Source organism: Camellia sinensis, chromosome 6 (assembly GCF_055761805.1).
Source record: "Camellia sinensis isolate YWXY chromosome 6, ASM5576180v1, whole genome shotgun sequence".
NCBI lineage: Eukaryota > Viridiplantae > Streptophyta > Magnoliopsida > Ericales > Theaceae > Camellia > Camellia sinensis.
Genome location: NC_138966.1, coordinates 103,209,780 through 103,230,503, shown reverse-complemented (window position 1 = coordinate 103,230,503; position 20,724 = coordinate 103,209,780). Strand labels below are relative to the sequence as shown.

Sequence of the window (20,724 nt, the reverse complement as noted above, 5' to 3'; positions counted from 1 at the left end):
TCAATATCCTCATCAAGATACCTTAAACTAGGCCTAAGAATGCCTAGAATGAAATGAGGATGCAAAGATGCACTTAGAAAATATTTTCAAAAAATAGGGGTCCCACTCGAGCGTGTACATATCCGCTCGAGCGGACATGCAGACAAAGGTCTCTGCTCGAGCGTGAATAAATATGCTCGAGCGTAATGCAAGCTACAGTAAAAGTACTGGATGTGTGAAAATCACACTCGATTGGGCGTTCGATACTCACCCGAGCGTGTGACGCAACTCCCGCTCGAGCATCCAATACCCTGCTTGAGCGGACTGTAAAACAGTGCAAAGTGCTGGAAGCACAATTTTCCCGCTCGAGCGCCAGTAACCCCGCTCGAGCTGAAGTCCAAATTCTGGAAATTCTAGATTCGAACCTCAAGCTCAAAAACAAGTTTTAATGTACTAAATTTGATCATTTTGGGCTAATTTTCTGAAAAACACTTCAAAACTCATAGTATAACATGTTTCAAAGATCAATTTGAGAAATCAAAGCCCAAAGGTAGTTTAATTAAATCCAATTTCAAACCAATTTTCATGAACAAGACTAATAAGGAACATGCAAGAATTTAAACACTTCAAAGCTTCAAATGCTAGCTTAACTGAGCCAATTCTTTTCAAAACAAGATAAATTCATGGTCCTTAGCAAAAATATGAATATGCATGTGACAATTTTCCATGAAAACAACTTTAAACTCATCAATATACGCATGCATGCATGAAATGAGCTTCAATTCAACATATAGAATCAATTCTAGACTTTAACTCACTAAATTTCTCAAGGATCATGCAAGACAACACACAAATACATCAAAGAGAGGTTGAATTCTCTACCTTAGGTCTCCAATCACAAGACTAGAAGCTCAATTATGCAATCAACCCTACAATTCCTTCAATTTCCAAGCAAATCAACAAGATGAACTCAATTCTCTCTCACTCTCTCTCTCTTGGTCGGCTAGGAGCTCAAGAAGGCTGAAGAAATGTGTTGTCTAATGTATAATGAAGCTCAAAATGTTTAGATAGTGGCCACTTTGAGTGGCAAAATTATGAATAAGGCTAACTTTGTAATTTAACATTATTTATCCTAATTTAATCGTACCGAATCACATTTTAGATAAATATGCCATAAAATTCCATTAATTCTAACTAACACAAATCAACAATCAATTTCAGATTCAGCCGCCGATAAGGTCTTCAATTTGCAGTTTAAAGCATAAAATATGAACAGATGGTCTAACAGTCGACAAATAGATATGCATTTAAACTAGCACATTCAATCAATCAGTTCAGTTTTTCAGTCTGTTCAATTACTTATCATGATCAGTCTCAGTTTAGCAGTAATCAGTAGCTTAATTAGTAAACAGTGGTGAGGGTTATTACAGTCTCTCCTCCTTATAAAGAGTTTGGTCCTCCAAACTCGAATTACCTTCATTCTGGAAGAAAACAGGATTCAGTGGGAACAATTCAGGATATCTCTTGGCCATGTCATCTTCCCTTTCCCAAGTGGCATACACACCACCATGGTTCTTCCAGTGAACTTTCACTAACGGAATCTCTTTGTTTCTCAACTTCTTGATCCGTCTGTTCACAATCTGAATGGGCCGTTCTTCATAAGTGTAGTCATCACCTAGCACTACACGGGTAGGCTCAATCACGTGGAAGGGATCCCGAAGGTATTCCCTCAACATTGAAATATGGAACACGTTGTGCATATGCTCAATTTCAGGAGGAAGCGCTACTTGATACGCCACCGGATTGATTTTCTCAATAATCTCATACGGTCCGACATATCTCGGCGCTGACTTACCCTTGACTCCGAAACGAGTCTGGCCTTTCATTGGTGTCACTTTCACAAAAACGTGATCGCCTACTTCATACTCTCTGTCCCGCCTTCTGACATCCGCATAACTTTTCTGTCTGCTCTGTGCAGTTTTCAGTCTCTGTTGTATCAGTTTCACTTTTTCTATAGTTTCATAGACAATCTCGGGCCCAAGCAAAGGCCCATCTCCAACTTCTGCCCAGCAAATCGGAGATCTACATTTGCTGCCGTACAATGCCTCGAAAGGCGCCATACCAATACTTGAATGGAAGCTGTTGTTGTAGGCAAATTCAGCTAACGGTAAATGACTTTCCCAATTTCCCTGGAAATCAAGAACACACATCCGCAGTAAATCCTCCAGAGTCTGGATGGTTCTTTCTGACTAACCATCTGTCTGAGGATGGTATGCACTACTCAATCTCAGTTTAGTACCCAATGATGTCTGTAAGCTTTGCCAGAATCTCGATGTAAACTTCGAGTCCCTATCAGAAACAATGGACACAGGCACTCCATGTAGTCTAACAATTTCATCAATATAGATTACAGCCAATTTGTCCGCATTATAAATTGTTTTGACAGGTAAGAAGTGAGCAGATTTAGTCAGTCTATCAACAATAACCCAAATTGAGTCCATGCCTTTACTGGAGCGAGGTAAACCAACAATAAATCCATGGTAATATGTTCCAATTTCTACTCCGGTATCGGTAAGGGTTGCAGTAAGCCTGCGGGGTCGTTGATGTTCGGCTTTAACTTGTTGGCAATGAAGACATTTTGATACAAAATCAGCAATTTCTTTCTTCATTCTTGGCCACCAGAAATTTAATTTCAAGTCTTGGTACATTTTCGTATTCTTTAGATGGATAGACAATTTTGAATTGTGGCCCTATTGCAGAACTCTTCTTTTTAGTTCAGAATCATTCGGTACACATAATCTTCCCTGGAATTTCAACACATTGTTCTCAAATTGGAAATCCGACCTTGGTTTGGATTCCCGTTCATCGATGATCTTCTTCAAAAAGTCATCCTGTTGTTGTTTCTCTTTAATCTCTTCTATCAGTGCCGGTTGAGCAGAAATAGCAGCTATTGTTCCACCTTGTTCTCGCAAAACAATCTCAATTTCAGATTTCTCAAGGTCACAAAGCAACTCTTTCTGTCTGGTGAGCAAACAGGCTAAGTTTCCGATCGCTTTCCGACTCAGTGCATCGGCAACGGTGTTAGCTTTCCCCGGATGGTACAAAATTTGCAGGTCATAATCTTTTATTAGTTCTAACCACTTCCGCTGCCTCATATTCAGTTCTTTCTGTGTGAAGAAGTATTTCAAACTCTTGTGGTCTGTATACACCTCACATGTCGTCCCATAAAGGTAGTGACGCCAGATTTTCAGTGTAAACACTACTGCAGCAAGTTCTAAATCATGGGTCGGGTAGTTCTTTTCATGCGGTCTCAGTTGTCGGGAAGCATAGGCAATAACTCTCTCATTCTGCATTAAAACACATCCCAAACCCTTATGAGAAGCATCACTAAAAATGGTAAAACCATCCGTACCTGAAGGTAGGGTAAGAACCGGTGCAGTCACAAGTCGTGTTTTCAACTCTTGGAATGCTGATTCCCTTTGGTTAGTCCAGTCAAATGATATCCCCTTCTGAGTCAACTGTGTCAATGGTAAGGCAATTTTGGAGAAGTCTTTGACAAATCTTTTGTAATACCCGGCTAACCCCAAAAAGCTTCAGACTTCTGTAACATTTGTTGGTCTAGGCCAATTTACCACGGCTTCAACTTTCTGTGGGTCAACTGAAATGCCATCTCTACTAATAACATGTCCCAAAAACATAACATGATCAAGTCAAAATTCACATTTAGACAGTTTAGCATACAGTTTCTGTTCTCTTAAGGTCTGTAAGGCAAGTCTCAAATGACGTTCATGTTCTTCTCTACTTTTAGAATAAATCAGAATGTCGTCTATAAATACAACAATAAAGTTATCGAGGAATGGTTTAAAAATTCTGTTCATAAGGTCCATAAATGCAGTAGGTGCATTGGTAACTCCGAAAGGCATAACTAGGAATTCGTAATGTCCATACCTCGTTCGAAAAACAGTTTTGTCAATGTCCTCTGGTTTAACTTTCAGTTGATGATAACCGGATCTGAGATCAATCTTAGAGAACACTTGAGCACCCTGTAACTGATCAAATAAGTCATCAATACGAGGCAATGGATATTTATTTTTCATAGTTACCTTGTTCAGTTCGCGGTAGTCAATACAAAGTCTCAGTGAGCCGTCTTTCTTCTTCACAAATAAGACAGGTGCGCCCCATGGCGAAGTACTGGGCCTGATGAACTTCTTATCTAACAGTTCTTGCAGTTGCACTTTCAATTCTTTCAGTTCAGTCGGAGCCATTCGGTAAGGAGCTTTAGATACTGGCTGTGTACCCCGAATCACATCAACGGTGAACTCAATCTCCCTGTCAATCAAATCCCCTGGCAGATCATCTGGAAAAACATCCGGGAATTCTCTGACTATAGGGACATTGTTCACATCAATATTATCATTAGTAGGTACAGTCAATATAGAACAGAAATACCCTTTACACCCCTTTCTAATCAATTTAAAGGCTTTCATGGAGGAAATCAGATACGGGGGAGGTACTACTCCAACTCCATTAAACACAAATTCAGGCAAACCAGGTGGACGGAAAACAACTTGTTTCGTCACACAGTCTATAGTAGCATGATATTTTGTTAACCAGTCCATTCCCAATATCACATCAAAATGATCTATATTCAGAGGCAGTAAATCAATATACAGATACATATCCCCAATAATAATTTCACGTGCAGGGTACATATAAGCACAAGTCACAGATCCCCCAACAGGTGAAGATATAGCTAACAGGTAGTTCATGGGTTCTAATGGTCTATTCAATTTTTGCGAAAAAGCATGCGATACATATGAATGTGTAGACCCCGAATCAATCAATATATAAGCATTTTGAGTACAATTAGAGAGGATACCTGACACAACGGTCTCGGTATTTTGTACGTCTCCCAGTACGAGTGCGAACACTCGGCCTTGCCTCATAGGCTCTTTTCCAGTAGCTTTGGGGTTGGGTTTTGGTAGAGCAGTTGATGCTACGCCGCTGGCTGCAGCTTTACTATTGCCCTGAGGAGCAGAAGGGCAATCTTTTACGATGTGGCCCACCTTGCCACATCTGTAACAAGCACCAGATAATTTATAACCAACCCCTTTGTGTTTCTTACCACAATTAGAACAGAGCGGTATGGAACCACTTCCCTGACTGGAACTGGTTGTTGACCCTGAGTTTTGCTTTTTGTTCTGCCTTTCTTGAATTTAAAACCCCTTTTCTTCCCGTGCCACTCAGTTGCGGGTGTTTCAGTCTGTTTCAGTGCTTCAATATTTGCTTCGGCCATAATGGCTCGGTCAAGAACATCCACATATTTCAGTAACTTTAGCACATTGATTCTGTCCAGTATTTCTACATTGAGGCCACCTTAAAACTTCCTGGCCTTCTTGTAGTCGGTTTCCACCATGTGTGGTGCATATCTAGCAAGTCCGGTAAATTTAGATTCATACTCAACTACTGACATGGTACCCTGTTTCAGTTGTTCAAATTTAGTCACTTTTTTGTCCCTGACACACCGTGGGAAGTACTTTTCGAAGAAGGCTCCCTTAAACTGAGCCCAGTCCATAGCAGTATTGGTGTCACGGACCAGCATCCACCACCTTCTAGTTTCTTCTTGTAAGGTGAAGGTAGTTAGCAACACTTTATGTGCTTCAGAGCACGGAAACACTTCAAACAATTTTTCTGTTTCAAGAACCCAAGCTTCAGCCTTTAAGGGTTCAAGGCCTCCCTGAAAGGATGGCAGTTTCATCTTACTAAATTTCTATGTCAGAGCTATGATATCATCATTCATAGGTAGCTTGGGTTGTACTGGAGGAGGTGGGGGGCTGTTGGTTCTGTTGTTGCTCTAGTCTCTGAGTTAGTAGTTCCACCATTCTCTCCAACCTCGTCATTCTTGCCTCAGAGGATTCAGTTTCATCAACATTTCTTGCGTTGTCCATCTCACTATAGGCAGTTATAACAATTATAAACATAGGCAGTTGCATACTTAGACAGATTATCACATTAACAGTTATATTCATGTCTTAGCAACACACACTTATCATGCTCATGTAATGCCCTAATCACTTTTCTAGGACATCCTATACCTCATTTGGACACGTGTGTGCGGTATAACTCGTGGTTTAAGTATCAATCTGATACCACTCTGTCACGACCCAAACCCGCCCCTATGGGTTTAGCACCGTAACCGGCCAGTAATCCGTGATTACCGAAGGCCTGCTTAACAGTCATAACAGTCAAACAATAATACAGAGTACAAGGGCATGGCGGAAGCCAAAACAGTAAATAGACAATGTCCAATGAGCTATAACAGTCTGTATACAAAAAGAATTTTCATATAGATTCACATTCAAAAACAAAACAGTATGTACAATATATACAATCATTCAAGACAGGGACTTAATCCCTATTAGAACAGTACAGTACAGTAACATTCAGTTTATACAGATTATAAACAAAAAGGAGAAATCTAAAACTCCCCAAGCAGCCTCAGCTTGACAGGCTCGGAACCTCGAAGTGAGGCACAAGGGTTGGCTTGACAAAACTGAAGTTTACCCTGACGCTTCTAGCAACGGTCCGGTGCCTGAACACCTACATATATATATGAGCAGTGAGCTAAAGTCCAGTGAATAACATAATGCGTAAAAAGGTTAAGAATGAATGTCCCTTCAATGTTGAAAACAGTCAATTGATCAGTCATTCAGTCATAACAGTCATATGTGGTACATCCAATAGCAGAACAGTACAGTAAACAATAGGTCTTGGAAGACCGAACAGTCAATGATGGCCATCAGTAATGGTTCCAAACATGGGAACCGACAGAGATCTCTGTAACAGTAGCAATAACAGTAACAGTAACAGTAGTTGCTAAGGATGCCACAATACAGTTCAGAATAGAGGACAAACATTCATTCAGTTAACGGTAAACAGTTTAGAAAACAGTTCAATTGATCATTCAGAAAATATTCATTTTCAAACATATCTTTACAACATTGTTACTCACAGAGTTCTGGGCTATAGATAAGCTAGAGTGTGTCTCCGGATGCCAACCCTACACAGTTACAGAGTGAACACACACTAAGCTACTCAGTTGGGGAAATAGTAACTTAATCCCTATCTTGACTCGGTGTGGTGCTACATCAATATCCTCATCAAGATGCCTTAAACTAGGCCTAAGAATGCCTAGAATGAAATGAGGATGCAAAGATGCACTTAGAAAACATTTTCAGAAAACAGGGGTCCCGCTCGAGCGTGTACATATCCGCTCGAGCGGACATGCAAACAAAGGTCTCCGCTCGAGCGTGAATAAATACGCTCGAGCGTAATGCAAGCTACAGTAAAAGTACTGGATGTGTGAAAATCACGCTCAATTGGGCGTTCGAAACTCGCCCGAGCATGTGACTCAACTTCCCGCTCGAGCGTCCAATACCCCGCTCGAGCGGATTGTAAAACAGTGCAAAGTGCTGGAAGCACGATTTTCCCGCTCGAGCGGAAGTCCAAATTCTAGAAATTCCAGATTCGAACCTCAAGCTCAAAAACAAGTTTTAATGTACTAAATGCGATCATTTTGGGCTAATTTTCTGGAAAACACTTCAAAACTCATAGTATAACATGTTTCAAAGATCAATTTGAGAAATCAAAGTCCAAAAGTAGTTCAATTAAATCCAATTTCAAACCAATTTTCATGAACAAGACTAATATGGAACATGCAAGAATTTAAACACTTCAAAGCTTCAAATGCTAGCTTAACTGAGCCAATTCTTTTCAAAACAAGATAAATTCATGGTCTTTAGCAAAAATATGAACATGCATGTGACAATTTTCCATGAAAACAACTTTAAACTCATCAATATACGCATGCATGCATGAGATGAGCTTCAATTCAACATATAGAATCAATTCTAGACTTTAACTCACTAAATTTCTCAAGGATCATGCAAGACAACACACAAATACATCAAAGAGAGGTTGAATTCTCTACCTTAGGTCTCCAATCGCAAGACTAGAAGCTCAATTATACAATCAACCCTACAATTCCTTCAATTTCCAAGCAAATCAACAAGATGAACTCAATTCTCTCCCACTCTCTCTCTCTTGGTCGGCTAGGAGCTCAAGAAGGCTGAAGAAATGTGTTGTCTAATGTATAATGAAGCTCAAAATGTTTAGACAGTGGCCACTTTGAGTGGCAAAATTGTGAATAAGGCCAACTTTACAATTTAACATTATTTATCCTAATTTAATCGTACCGAATCACATTTCAGATAAATATGCCATAAAATCCCATTAATTCTAACTAACACAAATCAACAATCAATTCCAGATTCAGCCGCCGGCCTTCAATTTGCAGTTTAAAGCATAAAACATGAACAGATAGTCTAACAGTCAATAGATAGATATGCATTGAAACTAGCACATTCAATCAATCAGTTCAGTTTTTCAGTCAGTTTAATTACTTATCATGATCAGTCTCAATTTAGCAGTAATCAGTAGCTTAATCAGTAAACGGTGGTGATGGTTATTACAGTTTTAACTTTAAATTTAACCAACCAACCTATGTGGCAGATAAGTGGACTATTATGATGCAAACTTTAAAGTCATGGCTATGTATATGCTTATTGTAAAGGGTTATGGAGAGCATGTTAATAGCATAACAAAAATAAAAAAGGTGTATTATACTTTTGATCAATACAAACAAATTGAGATAATATTTTAAAGTCAATACTTTTAATAAAACAAAGGTATCGTTTATTAATAACAGTATCATAAATATATTATAATTCCAATGTGTATTGATTCACAAAACTAAAGCTCTGATACCACATATAAGTATTAATAATACATGTAACCATAATAATAATGCGGAATTAAACTTAACAGGATCTTGAATTCAATACAACTCAAGAATAAAATGAACATACCTTTGTCAGCCATTGACTTAGAAAAGTTGAGAAAATACCCCTAATAGTTGAACCTTGAATTCTTGGCTCACCTTCTTCTCTCTGTCTCTCTTAATTAGGATGACTATAAAACTTAAAGTGACGGAAAAATACTCATGATATGAAAGGGCACTACAAGAATTAACACTTTTGGCAACAAAAAAATTGGTCGCTAAAAGTCTATTTTTGGTCGGCAAAAGTTATCTGCGACCAATTTTTTTGGTCGCCATTTTGGTCGCCAATTGAGGGTCGGCAAAAGTAATTCGCGACCAAAATTTTAGTTGGTCAGCAAAAGTTGGATTTGCCGACTAAATTTTTGGTCGCTAAATATTTAATTACCGCGACTAATTCATTTTGTCGCTAAAACACTTTGGTCGCGAAAAGTGATATTTTCCCGACCAAATATCTTAGTCGCCAATTGACACATTTCGCGACCAACAAGTTTGGTCGCCAATTATCACATTCAACGACCAAAAAGTTTGGTCGCCAATTGTGACATTCCACGACCAAAAAATTTGGTCGCCATTTGTTACTTTTCGCGACCAAAACTTTTGGTCGGCAAAAGTGAGTTTCCACGACCAAGAGCTGTTTTGGTCGGCAATATATGTATTTTTTGCGACCAAAACTCTTGGTCGGCAATTGTCATTTTTTGTGAAAAAAATTTATTTTGGATGTCATGACTAATAAATTGGTCGCAAAAGCAGGAAAACAATACACCTGTAATTCCTAATAATTCATTCAATCCATAATAAACCTATAATTTTAAAGCATCATTCAAATTAACTGAATCATTAACATTCGACACAATACATAATTCATTAACATTCGACACAATACAACTATTCTAAGTTTTCATTCACAAGTCACATCCATCTAGCATAACAATTTGAAACATAACTATTTGTTATCCATGCACAGCTATCAACAAATAAAACTACTAATATTTGTTATCCATACACATCCATCCAAAAATATTTAATCCTCCCAAAAATGCTTATACTGCCAAGTAGTCTTGTACAATTTAGCTTCTTGAACTTGTTAAGAAATATGTTGGAGAGGGTGCTCGTCTGGTTCGTGAACTTTTGATCCACTTTTCCCAACTTTTGATCCACTTTTCAATGATGGCCCCATCGATATTGTTTTAGCCACTTCAAATGTTTCTGGGAACAAAGAAAAATTATGTCACTATGAAACAGCACTACCGAACAAAGATAATAAAACCTCAACAAACTTCACTACAACAAGCATGTTCTTTTCACCAAGCATCAGCCTTGTGCTTGATCATCCTAAAGAACTACCAAGCATGTTCTTTTCATTCTCAAATTCATCCTTGAATGCATTCCATAAAGTCATCCACTGAATAACCTCCTTGTGACAGATAATGACAGCAATGAAGTGCTGTAAAATAAAATGAAGTAAGATGATTATAATGAGGTGCAGACTTTCTGTTTGAAAACCAATGAGCTGAAAAGGCTCAAAATGGGAAGAAAAGATAAACACAACAACATTAGACAACTTGCCTTTCTCTTCTCATAGAATTCAAGTCTTACATGGAAGAATTCTTCAAGAACTACAAATCAAAATAATTAAATTGTAAATAACCTGAAAACTTTACTAAAAAGATATATGGCAATAGATATGTACAATTGTTATAGACTCCAATCAATCAACTTTATCTGCATACAGTTGGACGAATCCAAACTTTACTAAGAATGAACCCACAATTCTTACTAGTAGGCATTTTCTTCTAAAAATGGAGATAGAAATTTAATCTTAAACGAAGTCAATTTAGAAAATCCTTTAAAACCTTGCTCCTAATCAGCTCAAATAGTAAATTAACATAGGATCTCAAGAGAGGATTTGAAGAAACAAAAAGATCAGACTAAGTAACTTTGTAATTAGCAATCATAAAAGTGATATTTAATGATGGAAAAAGGGTGGAAATTTGGATATTAACAAGGGGCTACTTACCGGGAACAGGTTATAGTAGTAATCTCCTATTGTCAACATGCTGTTCCAAGAGACGAGACCCAAGTCCTAGAATCCAACATACTACCATTGCACCATACTTCCCCTGAAATATCATAAATAAGAACAAAAATCAATGTTCTGAATTATAATAAATGTAACTCTTGGCAGTGTAAACCATTGAAATTAACAAAGTTCGATCCACAAACCTGAAGCCTAGTTGGAGATCCACTTGTTTCAGTAATAGTCATGACTTCTTCTTCAGAACAATAATAATAATCTTAACAAAGTTCGATCCACGATTTTAGCCTCCGATTGCCTATTTTCAAGCTTAAGTGTAAAAAAGTACATTTTTTGACTTAATTTTCAAACCGGGAGTCCCATGTTAGTTCCGTAAGTTTTCATAACTTACATTGGTCCCTCTCGAGGTGTTTGAGGTGTTCCCCGGGCCATCCCATACCTGTTGCACGATTTTGGCCCCCGAAGGTCTATTTTCAAGCTTAAGTGTGAAAGTCACTTTTCATTTGGCTTATGACAGAGATTAAGCAAATCCCAATCTCCTTGTTAATTTCTCCGATCCGATTTTGTGCACGTAAAAGAACTGCATAATTAATAATGAAAAAGGTGTTGTGTGTGATTTTTAAGCTCAACATCTACTTATCTTTTTCCATTTCAATCTCTCTTTTTTTTACCCTCTTTGTGAAGTTATTGTTTTTCCATAGTTTTTATTCATCAAGAAATCAATGGATGTGATTAACCCTTTTTCTTGGTAATTTTTACTAATTATGATAAAATTGTTATTACTTGAATTCTGACAAAATACAAACTTGAATGCTAAATAAAAATGGGTCCTAAGGGTAGGATAAGGTATTCCAAATCTGAATGTCAACCATATTTATGTAACTACCAGCAGGTTTAGGAGGTCAGATCAGCAAGACAATTGAAGGACACAAGGGCTACATGGCTGCAGACATATCCACAGCATGGGCAATTGGCTAAAGCATTACAAGTCAAGGTAGAGCTGCAGCCATGGCCACAGCTCAGAACAACAGAACAGTTGCAGCAGTTGCAGCCACAGCTCAGTCCAACAGAGCAATTACATCAGATTGCAAATACATTCAAGTTCTTCTCTGATTTTCTTTAATTTTAACATGAGGACCAAGTGTAAAGCAACAGCTAGCAATCTTTCAATTGAATTGAATGAAATCACAAGCTTTAATAACATATGGCTTTAACCAATGAAACCAAAAAGGAAAATAGTAAGTAAAACTTATAGGAAAATGCAGACCAATTTAAGCATTCTTAAGGAGAACTATGTCCATGTGCATTTGTTTTTACATAAAGGTGCCTATGTGTGTCTCAAGGTGAACTTTCTGCATGTGTGCAAAACTAGAAATTATACCTTCTACAAGCTATCACCGCTACCAAATGAAGAGTTCAAAGGAGAACTTCTTCGAGTGTATGTTCAGGGACTATTAGCTTCAGATGGAATACCATCACTCCTTGATTCTGTTCTCCACTTCCGTTGATGACCACGCGAAATTAATGCTTTTAAACAAATAAACCATTGCTCAGCTTCATCTTTATCTTTACAAATCTGGAATGAAAGTCATTTACCAAATTACAAATAGAGTAAAATATATATCTATTTGGAAACTACTCTAAAATAGTAGAACAGAATTGGTATTTTAGGAAGATCATTGCAGCAACTAAAAATTAATAAGGAAATGGATATGTCAAATGAGATGCTTACCAAATCTAGTGACCTGTCATTCTATATAAGAGAGGACTGGTACTCCTTCTCAGGCCGTGGATACCTTTGAAAGATCGGCTAAAAAATATTACACGATGAAATGAAATTTTAGGGCCTTAATTTAGTCAATCCATATCAAGAAGAATTTATGTTTTATTAGAAGTGCTGAAACTAAGTCTACAAAAACTAGCTGGCAATACAAGGGCAAAAAGGTCAGTCAAGAACACAAAAATTCTAACAAAATTCACCATTTCCAGGTCTGTTGCTTCCATCAACACCACAACAGAGGTACAAGATTAAAAGACATCAATGAAACTAGTAGCAACAAAACAAATACAAGGATTCAGAACTCAAGAAGCTCAACATCAAAAAATAGATAAGAGTAGTGAAAGTTTTCTCTTTCCTTCTTCCTTTTGAGACACAAAAGAAAAACCAGTAAAGGTTTTTGGAACAAGAATACGATGACAGGTACAAGCAATGTCCATTACCTCAAGGGACTAATTCTTATTGCTAAGAATTCTCAATATGATCATTGAATGCTTAATTTGTTGCAGAAAGCTAACAAAATCATAACTAAAGTGGCTTCTATTAGTTTCATTAATTTAAGTGAAAAAATGCAGTTTTTAAAATGTCATTTCATTTCTGAAATATTTTCCAGATTTTCAATCCAGAACTGAATTGACAGATCTAGTGGATGAAACTAATAGAGGAATTAACACTAAAATAGAAATCTGGAAAGAACAAAAATGCATTTGGCAAGGAAAAATCAATTAATGCACATAAATTGCAATTTATAGGGCAAAGAGAGAGAAGAACCCTAGCTGCGAATTTGTCAATAGAAAAAAGAAGCTAAAATTGTTGAGGGAAAAACAATGAACCATAACCATAACTACCTAACTTGACTATAACTGTCTAACTAAACCATATAGTTAACCTTTAACAAACTAACAGCTAATTTGCCACTTGCTTTGCAATTCGCACGTTCTTGAAATGAGAGAGAGACGTCAGCTGATGAGAGAGGGCTGCAGCTGAGGCTGCAGCTACTGTAGCATTAGCAGCTCTGTCTGTTCTGAGCTGCAGCCTTCGCTATGGCTGCTAGCTGCTAAGGTGTGGCCTTGGTTGCTGGACTGTGGCCTTAACTGCTCTGCCTTATCACTGTGGCCTTGGCTGCAGCTATCTAGTTTTCATTGCCTTGACTGTTGTGGCCTTGGCTATGGCTCGCTGCTGTGGCTGATCTGTATCACACACAAGGATACCAAATAGCCATTCTCACTTTAATGAGATCACACAGCCACCCTAACCTTCACTACTTCACCCAACTCAACACAAGAAGGCTGCCCATTATTAAATACACAGTCATTCCTGAGTTTCCATCTCCTCTCTTCTCTCCCCAAAAACCTTCATCCAATGTTCCTAAATTGGAGACCATTGTTGAAGAAGGATCCAACAAGTTTGACCTAGTGCACAACCACAAGTTGATGTATCTTCTTCATGTGGTTCTTTCTATTGTTTCCTACATATTGATAGACAAATACATCATTGCTTGAATTGTAGTCCTTTTCACACATATCATATCCCTCCTTTGATGGACGAAGAACCCCTTTGTTGTTCTACCTCAAAACAATCCCAACCGTTTGATCATTTGATGACCGAAAGCCATGATCTAATTGCTATGAATATTTCGGGACAACAAGACAGATGAGGTGAGATATGTGTGTCTATGAATTTGGTTGAGATTGTACCAGCCCTTTCAAATCTCTCCAAAGACATTCATTCTATAAAAGCAGGCACATTTCTTGAAGAAAAGATCTAACTAGTTTGATGTTGTGCACATCATGTTTATGTGATCCTGTGTTTCTATCTTTTCTCTGTATAGCTAAATAGATATGTTCTTAATTGATGTCAACAAGATTGTAAAAGGGATAAGTGAGATGTGAGCTGCAAGAAAATTAGATATGGAGAAGTGTACTAACAGATTATATGCCCCCACAAGGGTTAGGCGTTTCTAAAGATAGCATCATAAAAATAAAAATAAAAAATCCTATCCTATTCATAAATATATATAGAAATAAAAGAACTTCAGTTTTAATAAAGTAACATGCAACTAATCATAAACACGATTAAACTAGAATAAGGCTGCAAAGATAAAATCAAAAGCTTCTTGAGAGACGGGAAAGCTTAACAGCTTCTTTAGGCGCAAAAAATATTTTACACAAAATCAAGTTGTCAATGGAGTCTAAAATGCAATATGAAGCAAGGGATGATATCAACAAAGCTCACTTTTTCTTTCCTCCCATCAGCAAAACAAGATTAAGACAGTCAATATGTATGTAAATAGCATTCTATTGAAAAGCAATCCAAGCAAAGTCGAAAAGCACAAATTAGAGATGCTGGTTATCAAAGAAATATCACCCTAATACGCAACAAAACCAACCCAACTCCATAAGTTTTCAACCGTCCAAGAACCATCTACTCCATAATCTCTGAAGAAGCCTACAAAAAATGAAGCCATAATTAACAACACTACTTCATTCATATATACAAGTAAATTTCCTTGCACCTTGAAGAAAAAAATTAGTATGTTTCTTTAATTAGGTTTGAGGGGATTACTAAAATAAATTATCTTCATAGTTAAAAGTAACTTTTTCCGAGCAAATTTTTTTCAACAAAATAGATTGTCAACTTGCCTATTTGCTACAAAGAGAAACCAAGAGGACCAAGATATTGTGGGGGCATCGGCATGGATTCTCCTATCATTGTGTGGTGTGTTGTCATCTATGAAAAAAGTAGTTTGAAGTCAAGTCAATGTTTTTTTTCCATTACTTCAGTGCATTCTCTAACAAAACAACATCCTGTTCTGTAGGATTTTGTTTTCCTTTCAAAATTCAATGATTGATTATAAACAAAATATGATTTAATAATTTCCACGACTAAAAAAAATACATAACAACGTGCATATAGTGCATCTAAGTTAGAAATGTTTCAACTTAATTCTGTTAGCTCAATAAGCAAATTCATCCAATTGTAAATTAAACATATCCAAATAAGCATAATTTGCAATAGTAAATACTTACCAAATCATCATAATTAGCCCCAAAAAATAATTTTTTTTATAGGAATCAGGCCGTCAATTTTCACCAAATCAACACCACCAAGTTCACATACTACTTCAATCTCTTAGTCATATCTTATAATCAAGTAACACACAAGTAGAACTTAGAATTTGCACGATCAATGCAAAAACGTGTGCACAGCAGTAGATATATAAACAATAAATGCATAGGTCACCAGTATAATCAATGCTGTGATAGCACGAACCATCGATTTGCTGCCACAAGACAGAGTGGAACATATACCCCTTGTTTGCTGTGCTCTATAAAGGAACCTAATCTATGTCTGATAGACAAAAGAAAAGCTAAGACGAACAGCATTTTCTAGTAAAATAAATTATGAATGGAAAAGAAAATTAAGGTAGGTTCTTTGAGAGGCAGATTAGCCAGTGATTAATGTAGAACACTGCAGCAAACATCAATTGTGGGGCCAAAAACTGATTACAAAATATTATTATGAACAATATAAAGCATACCTGCAAGAGGGCAGTGATAGTGCCAAAAGTGTTCGACAACAGTGGATCCAAATCTTGAAATAATTCTCTCTTCCAAACATATAAACAAAGACAAACACAAGGCATGAGTAACAAGGCATAGTACAAAACAATTCTCTTTTCTTTCTAGATTTTTTTCCCTTCTTGGTAAGGTACAAGAGGAAGGGGAAAAGTTGACACAGTAAATGAGCTTTAGCTCTAATTTTAGAACCTGGTTCGAGCCTTCAATCCAATTCTTAATCAAAACCCTCAAGCCTTGAATTCGAATACCCTGAATTGGTGTGAATTTGAAACTAAGATTTCATTAACTAAAAAGAAAAAATAACTTAATCAATTCAACAAATTGCCACAGTATTTGACCAAAATTTTGACCAATGAACCAGTGGATAACCCAATATATGTGAGAATGAGGAAACATATCAAAAGGATCATTATCCAAGGTCAAAAAAAAACTTGATGTAGCACCAAAAGATCAGAAGAGAAAGAAACTGTGGAATCAAATCCCAAATTAATATACCAATATTCAAAATCATATCCTAGTCCAATAAAAACCCATTACATAATGCTACCAATGCCTTTTCAATCCCCTTAAGTAATAGAAAAAACACGAGAAAAAGAAATTAGGAGAGGGTCATACCCTTTCCAGTTTGATGCCAATAAAGCCCCAAATTCCCCTGTTTATGTCAAATAGTGAGCAAAATGAAGAAAATAATTAGCCCCAAATCGAAGGAGACAAAGAGAGGAAGACAGAGAGACACACACACACGCACAGAGAGAGAAAGAGAGAGAGGGCGAAATAGAGGACATACCTACCCGAGACAAAGCGACGGTGGTGTTAACCCTTACGGTGTGCTCACCTAACCCTTGCGGTGATGCTCTAGTAACAGAGAGGAGGGCAGCGTGAGGCGTAAGGCGTGAGAGAGAAGAGACACAGAGGCGTGAGGCGTGAGAGAAGAGAAAGGGGGAGGTGAGGTCATGTAGGGTGAGGTTTGGAATCTGTGTGTGAGAGGAACAGATATATCTAAAGGCGCCAATATATTCATTTCCCTCTAAAAATCTTTAGCATTTAAATCATTTATTTGGTGACAGAATTATTTTCTCACTAAAAATAAAATTATTAGTCACGAAAATAGTTTTTTCATTAAATAATATTAAATTATAAAAAATTATTGGTGACGAAAATATATTCGTCATTAATAATTTTATTATTAGTGACCAATTTTTTCCTCACCAAAAGTCTGAAAATTTTGGCACCATCCGAAAAATTAGCGGAAAAATATTTAGTGACAAAAAAAATATAAATAATGACGAAAAATAATTTCGTCACCTAATTTTTTTATTATATATGCAGATTGGTAACGAAATTTTATTTTTGTCTCTAAAATTGGTACATTTGGAGACGAAAAATTATTTTCTTCACTAAAAGGTACGTCTTTCGTGACAAAATTTATTTTCGTCATTAGTTTTCGTCTCCAAAGATACTTTTTGTTGTAGTGAACAACCACAGCAGCGAATACCCAGCAATCGCTCCCTCTGTGTGAGAGAAAGACAGAGGGCGATGGCGATGGCGATTTGCGGCGGTGGCGATGTGCGACGGATGTGAGCAACGGTGGCGAGGGACTTCGGTGAGCTAGAGAGAGTGGGCACCGATTGAGAGAAAGAACACAGAGAGGGAGAGGTAGACCGAGACATAGCAAGATAGAGACGATGGTGATTAGGGTTTTTTTTTTTTTTCTCTGCTTTCATGGTACAAAACGATGTCGTTTTAAAATTGGCGACCAAATTTATTTGTCGCAAAAAAATTTCAATTCCCGCCCCACTAAAAATCAAATTTCTCTCCCAAACTTTTGGCGACCAAAAGACCATATTAGTCGCAGAAAAGGTACCTTCGCCGACCAAAATATTTTAGTCGCCAAATCTCAATCAATGGCGACTAAAATATTAGTAGCTAAAAGTATTAATTTGGCGACTAATTTTTTTGGTTGCTAAAAATAAGTTTTTCGCGACCAAATTTTTGGTCGCCAAAAAATATGTGACTTTCCACGACCAAATTTGTAGTTGGTCGACAAAAACATATCACTTTCTGCAACCAAGTCATTTTTTGGTCGCCAAAATATAACCTTCGGCGACCAATAATATTTGGTCGCCAAAAATAATGATCATTTGCGACTAATTAATATTTGGTCGCCAAAAGATAACTTTTAGCTACCAACTTTTACATTGGTCGCGAAAAGTGGTCGCGAAAAGTGCAGATTCTTGTAGTGGGGGAGTCACCCATCCTTATATAGAGGAGAGAAGAGGGCCAAATAAACTCTATTAGAAGAATTCCTAATCCATCAAGGTTTCCTTCTTATCTTACCAGAGTGATTATATTAAAATTCTAATTACTGAACTTTATATATAATATTGACTTTATCTAATTATGGAGTCCAAATAAAATAAAACATGTAAAAATATGTAGGCTATTGAGGCACACTAGAAAATAAATCCAACAATATTATGATTCAATAACATATTACCATTGCTAAATGATTATGGAAGATGTAATTATATCTTAAAATGGAATTCACTACCCATTTATAATTGGGAGCTCTTGCCATAAATTGAAATTTCAAAGTTATTTCTCAATACCTCCATGCGTTAAACTCACAAGGTCATAATAACTTGCATTTTCTGTTAGACATATTCACCCTTGTATGAATTGTGCTAAAAATTTTAAAATTCTCATAACTTGAGTTGTACAAATCTGTTTTTAACAAAATTGATAAGAGTGAGTGAATCAAATTTATCATTTGTAATTTTTTTACAATTCAATTAGTAATAAATTTATCACTGATAAATTATTAATGATTTTTTTAAGTGATTTGTTATCACTAAATATGTTTTTAATAAATTTATTAAACCTATCGCTGTTACTTCCTCTGTGTCTATTTGTGTGTAGTTATGTTTCTGTGAATGAATAAATATATAAGTAAATGACAATGAATGTGAGAGTAAGCAAGTAAGAGTGTGTGTGTGTGCGCACCCGCGCGTGTGTAAATGTGAGTGAGTGAGTGTGAGTGATTAAGTGGTGGAAGTGTTGGCAGTAGTGACTTGGTAAATATGTTATTTTTGTCAGAAAATGGCCGGGGAAATGTCATCGGAATCCATCGTTGGAGTGATCGTTGGAAACTATCATCGGAGGTGGTTGTTAAGACCCAGAGACAAGAGTTGGAAGTGGGCACTTACAGGCGGGAAAGGAGTCATAGTAGGGATGAGCAAGGTGAATGAAAGGTATTTTAGGAATATTGATAGGTAAAAATAAGAACATGACTTATAGGTAAATAAATTTAATTAATAGAATCAGCTCATAAATATCTCAAAACTTAAAGCTAGGTTTTTTTCAGGCCTAAACCCAATGATCACAATTTGGGTTGAGTTAGAATTGTTCATTTTGATTCACTTGAGACTAAGCACTGAATCTTATATAAATTTGGATTAGCTGAACGGCTGTCTAAACTCAACACGAAATATGAAGGGATCTAACTCGAACCCAAGCCAAACTTTTGTTTTGAACTTCTTGTCCAATTCTAGGTCAAGCCTGAGCTCGAGTTTTACTCAAAGAAGTTGAGCTGCCCAAATTCAAACATAAAATATATGATAAGAAAATTAGTTTAAATTTATGTGTACCAAACAATATAATATAAAACATTAGAATATTATTAATATTTCATGTTTACTATAGGGTTAATTAAGTTTTGGGCGAATTACACTAACGGTCCCTATAGTTTGGGACTTGTGTCACTTTGGTCCTTGACTTTTCAATTATGACATATTTGATCTTGAATTTTGAATCTTGTTTCAAATAAGGACAATTGAAAATATCATTGCTTAATTTCAAAAACAAAATCGTCAATTTGATAAAATATAAACTAATTTGACAAAAATAAATGTCCAAAAAATATTATTGAATTTTAAAAAATTATTTCTACCAACTAAAGATGAAATTATGTAAAATTAATAAGCCTTTTAGACATTTATTTATTTCATACCAAATTAATTTTTATTATATGTTTGGATGATGATCAAGTAATGGGTGGTTGCTTTATTTTCATTAAATTAGTTTCTATATTTTCAAAAGTCAAAGATGGCAATGACATTGATATCGTTATTAAATCAATCCATTAAATTAAAAAAATTCAAAATTAAAAACATTTTATATATTAAATATATTGATTACACATTAAAATCTTAACAATCACCCATTACCTAATCATCATCTAAACACATAATAAAAATTAATTTGGTAAAAATAAATAAATATCCAAAAAAATTATCAATTTTACATAATTTTATCTTTGGTGTGTACAAATAGTATTTTAAATTTAAAAAATATTTTTTTGACATTTATTATTGTCAAATTAGTTTATATTTTATCAAATAGTATCTTCAATTGTCCTTATTTGAAACAAAATTCAAAATATAGGATCAAATGT

The 20,724-nt window shown here is 36.2% G+C and overlaps 2 long non-coding RNA genes across 2 annotated transcripts; both read right to left on the bottom strand.

Annotated features, from left to right (window-relative positions):
- Positions 1-9,657: 9,657 nt before the first annotated feature.
- Positions 9,658-11,180, bottom strand: LOC145792346 (uncharacterized). Its single transcript, XR_014331732.1, has 3 exons — positions 11,102-11,180; positions 10,896-10,998; positions 9,658-10,494 (listed from the first exon to the last, which is right to left on the bottom strand). It is a non-coding gene; the product is annotated as an uncharacterized LOC145792346 (long non-coding RNA).
- A 5,196-nt stretch (positions 11,181-16,376) lies between these two features.
- LOC145792805 (uncharacterized) lies at positions 16,377-17,079 on the bottom strand. Its single transcript, XR_014332721.1, has 3 exons — positions 17,059-17,079; positions 16,887-16,923; positions 16,377-16,520 (listed from the first exon to the last, which is right to left on the bottom strand). It is a non-coding gene; the product is annotated as an uncharacterized LOC145792805 (long non-coding RNA).
- Between the last annotated feature and the right edge of the window lie 3,645 nt (positions 17,080-20,724).